The sequence below is a fragment of the Tenrec ecaudatus genome, chromosome 14, assembly GCF_050624435.1.
Source record: "Tenrec ecaudatus isolate mTenEca1 chromosome 14, mTenEca1.hap1, whole genome shotgun sequence".
Taxonomy (NCBI): Eukaryota; Metazoa; Chordata; class Mammalia; order Afrosoricida; family Tenrecidae; genus Tenrec; species Tenrec ecaudatus.
In genome coordinates this window covers 49561199-49567198 of record NC_134543.1, presented here as the reverse complement: position 1 = coordinate 49567198, position 6000 = coordinate 49561199, and positions in this window count along the sequence as shown.

Here is a 6000-nt window from a genome sequence, read left to right as displayed (position 1 = left end):
TAATTCACGGGCAGGGGAGACAGCTCCAGACCAGAGAGCAGAAACCGCGCATGCATGCTGATCCACATGCTGGTGACGTGAGAACGGCCCCTCTCCTGCCAAGCACAGCAAGTGAGCACTCTTTGCAGAGATATCTGGATTTGGAGCGAATGACCACCAGCCCTTACAGAACACCTGCTCCTGCACCCCCCTCCCCAGGCCCCCAGGCCCAGCTGCCATCAGATGGACTCAGACTCCTGGCCACCCTGTGTGTCCAAGTGGGCCTGTGCCCCAGAGGACTGGCAATGGTGGAGTCTTCGCAACTAGGTCGCCAGGCCTGGTGTCCAGTGGAACGCTGCCTTTTCCAGGGCATCGTTCCCCTCAGCAACAGCCTTTGTTGCCCGTGAGGTTCGCCACCCTGTAAGGGCTCGGCCTTTGACTTTGACTCCTAGTCTGCCCCTCCAGCCGTGTGGCTCTGGAGCTTTCAGGGACCCTTTGTGCACCTGTCCTGCAGGGTTCCACTGTGAGGGTCGAGGCTAAAGGTGGGGCTAAAGTCTCTGGCATGTGGTGATGGTGGAGGAAGGGGGGCGTCAATGAGTGTTCACCTCCCCCAGCAGGAGTAACTTCTAGATCCTGCTTCTATCCCTCACTGCCACCAACAGGCCTTCTCTGAGTGCAGGGGGTGGTGTGTGACAGCAGTTCCCTGGGTTGTGCACGAGACCCTGAGCATGGAGGTCAAGGCTCCGCGGGGGAGAGGGGAGGTTTTTGGGATGCCAGGGTTGGCTCTTTTCTTTTCAGTGAACTGTAAGACAGGCCATGGGCAATCAAGCTCCAAGGAGGAAAATAACTGGGACATAGGAAAACTGCACCAGAGAACGTGGACTTGAGTTGTGGCAGCAGTGTGGCAGCCAATAAACTTAAGGAAGAATGGCCTCATAGCAGGTCCAAAGCCATGAGCCCTGGTGGCCTGGTGGTTACACATTGGTCTACCAACCTTGAGGCAAGCAGTTTGAACCCACCAGCGGCTCCAAGGGAGAAAGATGGGCTTTGCTACTTCTGTGAAAAGTTGCCGTCTCAGAAACCCACGGGCAGGACAGGCCTGCCCTGTCCCCTTGGGTAACGGAGTTGCCGTCAACTAGATGAGATGGAATGAGGTTCAAAGCCAGCTGCTGTCGAGTTGATTCAAACTCATGATGGCCACCTGCGTGTCACAGAACCTGTGTGTCACAGGGGTACGTGTGTGTTAAACAGTGTTATTGACACGATCCACGTAGCGTACCATTCAGTGGTTGAAATATAGAGTGCAGCCATCACCACAGTCGACTTTAGACCATTTCTTCATTCTTAGACCCGTCATTAGTAGCTCTCATTACCCCCTAACATTCCTTGCCATAGCCCTAAGGAACCAATCATTGAGTTGCTGCCACGATGTTCACATGTCCTAGACGTCATCGTTTAAAAATCACACCAAAGACCCCAACACCACCCCCACAATAAAGCACAGAAAACCCTCAATCTCAGTGAAAGCAGAGGATGTTAGGAACTAGAACATATTGGGAAATGGGCCCAAAGAGAAACAAACAATAATGGGTTAAATTTTAACCCACTTTCCGATACACTCTCTCAGAGGTCAAGGCCATTCACATGCTGGAGAATGGTCTGAGGGAGTTCAATGGAGGCTTCATCCCAGCGGGGACTCTGCAAATGAGCTTTGGGTTTTCACTGTCATTCGTAGGCTTCTGCACATTGGGTGCTTATAATTTAAGCTTGGATACAATTCCTTCCTTTGATCTCACATTTCATTATTTACAATCCTTGGGGCATGTGGGCCAGTGGGCTCCTTATGTGTGCACTCAGCAGACCCCTCACAGAGCTGTCTGTTTGAAGACAAGCCTTTATTACCCGGGCACTGTGCTTTCTGATAGTGAGGGGTCATTGCGTTTCTCCGCCACCTTGGCTAGAGCATCCACATCTTCAGTGAATCGGAGTTCTTAATGGCTGGTTTCCTGGAAGTAGATCGCGGAGGGCCTCTGAGTGGACCCTCCAGGGGCTCAGACCCCATCACTGGGTTTCTGAAGAAGTGAAGACCCCACCGCCTGGATGATTACATTAATAGGATAACTGCAGCAACAACACTGTAACCCTTTTAAAGGTCTTCCACCTGACACAGAGCTTGACACAGTGTAAACATGGTCTGACCGTTACTGCTTCTTGATGAAACGTGCACCGCCAACCCCATTTTACAGGGGTGTTAGTCTGGGCGCTTTAGAGAAACAAATCCACAGAAACTCACGTATAAGAGAGTTTTATATAAAGGTTAAGTGTGCATCAAGAAAACATCCCAACCCAATGCTGCCCAAGCCCACAAGTCCAACAGTAACCCATTAACCCATGTGCCCTACACCAATCCACAAAGTCCTCCTGCATCTCAAAACACAGGCAATGACACCGACTGCAGGAGGAAAGCCGAGTCAGTGAATGTGTAAGCATCCCAATGCTGGCAGGGGTCTCCACATGGCTGCTCCAGCACCCAGGGCTGCATTGGGGTAGATCTATGTGTATGCAGACAGTGGCTTCAGGAGGTTGTGCCACTTGGCTCAAAACCCGGTCTGTTTCTCTGATTTTGATTCATCGGCTCAAAACCAACATAGCATGAGCCGATTTGGGGCTAGAAGGGCCTCTGGCTGTGACACAAGGGCGTTGTCAGGATAGGTGAGAAACACGCACCTTGTCAAAGCACTTCGCAGGTCGTGCAGGGCTGTCCAAGTGTACAAAACCATATAACCATCACTGTCATTGGGTCATTTACCAACGCATTCTTGTTGTAGTGCGTGCATGTGACCACTAGGAGGAGGTAGTAGACAACGCATATAGGAAGGAAAGCGGTTTTTCTCCCTCCCTTTTCTTTCCCTGCTTAGTTTCGTTTTAATAAATAATGGAGGTGCCGTTTCCTTTTTATTCTTCCCCATTCAATTTCGTAGCAGATCGTGGCCTGGCTGTTTGAACTAGAACCTGGAGGGCCATATCTCAGTTACCTCCACGACCCCACTCACTGCCATCAGGTGACTGACTCACAGGAGACAGTAGCATTGCCCTCTGGGGGTTCTGAGACTGCACCTCTTTACGGAGCAGGAAGCTTCACCTTTCCCCCAAAGAGTGGCTGTGGGTCTAGAACTGACTGCAGTTCGCACCGCACCATGGAATCAACCTTCTCCAGGGCTGCTGTAAGACAAATACCTGAAGTGGCCTTCAAGTTTACTTTCTCACACTTCTCAGGGTCAAAGTCCAAACAGGGTCTCTTGTGTGCAGGCCGTTCTGTGACTGTTCTCGGCAATTCCATCCCTTTGTTTCTTCCTCTGATTATTCGTTCTCTTATTTTCATTCTCGTGAATTCTCCATATGCCTTTCTACCCTTCCCCCTTCTGTTAAGTGGGAAAGCAGTTGCGTTGGGTGTTCAGACGCTATTAATCCCGCTTACTAGTTAGTCGACTTTAACGTTGTTTTCTGATTTGGCAAGTGGGAATAATTAAAATGAGCACACTCCCGTCCCAGATCAAGCACTATGATTTTGTAACTTAGACCACGCCATTTCCAAGGCCTAGATCACCCTGGCTCTTGCCTCTGCTGTTCACTCAGAGCTATCTAAACAATCCCTCTCCTCTCACTTCCAGACTCAGCCTGCAGCTCAGTCACTGGGTGCTTGCTCACAGGTAAGTCTACACCCGTGGTGTCCACTCTGTGTCATAGGACTGAGCAGATTCTGCTGTGGCTTCCTCGATGCCCCAGGCACCCAATGCTTCTTGGTCCTGGGTTGGGAAAGGCGAGGGCAGCTCTCTTACCTGGGTGCTCTTACTTGCAGGAAGGGGCTAGCAACTGTCTGGCTTGCGTTTCCACTTGCCCCAGCGTTTCCACTCCTCCCAGATGCCTCGGGCTCACATCCCGGTTGGCTGAAGTTGGACGCATGCCATCGGAAGCTCTCATGATTGCTTTCATCTTGAGCGTCTCAACTCGCGTGCACATCCAGTCTCCTAAGCCCGAGTCTCCTCGCCCCCCAGGGTAATTCCTCGTTCTCACTGAACCCAGCAAGGGGACAAGTCTTGAGTTTGTCCCAAATGACCTTGCCACCAATCGGACTGTCATCAGGCTCGTTCTTATGGCCCACGACACGGCTGCCACCGTGGCGCAGACCATGGAGGCTCTGGGGAAAGTTTAGTTTAAACCTATTGTCACAATTACCCTTCTCTCGTCCAGCTGTTTCTGGTGTTTCTTCTTCTGCAGTTCCTTTGAATCTCTTCCTTTCAGTTAAAGCACCGTCACAACGTGTTCAAGTAGTGAAGGGATTGCGTCAAAGGGGCGCAGGATTTTCATGAAGGGCTCTCCCTGGCCAACTTTGGGACCATTTGAGCATTAAAGGGTGTCCTGGCAGTAATGAGCACATTGATTAGAAATAGCCCATCGAGTTAGAACAGCATCGAAGGGACATTGATACCTCATGGAAGAGGGTTTGCTCCGCTGACCACAGCGTAACCACTGTGCCACCAAGACTCCTCCCGTTGTGTTCTACAAGGCTGCTCATGTGGAAAGCCCAGCATTGCCTCCCTGTGGACCAGGGCATGTCCATACATGTATCAGGTCTATGGCGTAGCAGGTTGTTCTTATTTAAAAACAAGAAACAGAATCTGTTGTGATGATGATGATGGTGACGACTACTGCTTGAGTTTCACAAGGTAAAAGGCCCAAAGGAGCACAAGGTGGCCTCCATAAACAGCGGCGCTGAGAAGAGTGAATGGTTGTGGAGGACAGCCATGCTGCCCACAGGAGAGAACTTGGGACCTGTCTCCTGACTGGGGAAAATCTCTTTTGTCTGGCTTTTTGAGTTAGGAGAGAAGATCGTTGGATTCAATGTCAGGATGTGTGGTACAGAAAGGGTCTCCCTGTCAGTGGGGGGCTTTTGATAGAAAGCCAGGCAAGTCTCTGCCAAGTGTGTCCCAAGGATATTACCACCTCCTTGGGCCCGTGTGGGCAGCCTGGCCCCCCGGGGGTGAGAAGGTACAGAGACTGAGGGGGTCCATCCAGAAGCAGCCTCATAGAGTCCTGGTCCCCCATTGGAGGGTTGTGAAGAGATAAACCAGAGGTCCTTGTGGTTCTTGAGAAGGGCAAGGGGTGGGGGCTGAGAGAGGGCCCAGCAGAGGCAGGGAGGGCTTCCAAGGGCAGGCCGGGAAGTGCAGGAGAAGGATGCCTCAATCCATGTACTTTCCTCTTCCCAAGACCAGGAGATTCCAACCGCACCTCCTCCCACCCCCGCCACAACCGTACACCATGAAGACACTCAGCTGCAAACCCTTAGATTGACGGCATCTATTGAAGGCCGTCAAGCTTGCCGTACGTTTGGCTGTGCTAACTTGACATTCAGAGGCGGTGTATGGTTACACTAATTCTGGGGTTGAGTGTGTGGTGGGGAGTGGCGGGGGGGTTGTTGTCTGGAGTCCCTAGGGGATGCAAATGATTAGCAGCTGAAAGCTGTTGGTTTGGTGGTTTGAGCCCACCTGGAGCCACCTCCGCAGGCCAGTCTGACCGTCTGCTTTGGAAAGCCCACCCACGGAGAACTCGGGCTCACGTCTCTGCTTGGCCACACCAGCCGTGTCCGTGAGCTGGAATGGACTGGAGGCAGCTCATAGCTGTGGGCCGTCTGGACAGTCCTGACTCACAGTGACCCCACACGACCTGCAGGCCGGGGTCCAACCCTCCCATCACAGGTAGGGAGAGTCTGGACGGCAACCTTCCCAGCAGCACAGCTTCAGTTACTGCCCCACATGCCACGGAGGGGGTTTGAGCCACCAACCTTTCGGTTAGCAGCCAAGCACTTGACTGTTGGCCCCACCAGGCTTTGCTTTGTGCTGGCTCAGATGTTTCCCAGGGTTACGTGGCCAGTCGGTGTCTCTGGTTTCTCTGGCAGTCTTGGCTGAGACAAGGAGGGGTCTACGGTGTCCCCACACTCCAGTGGTTGAGTGACAGTGGCTG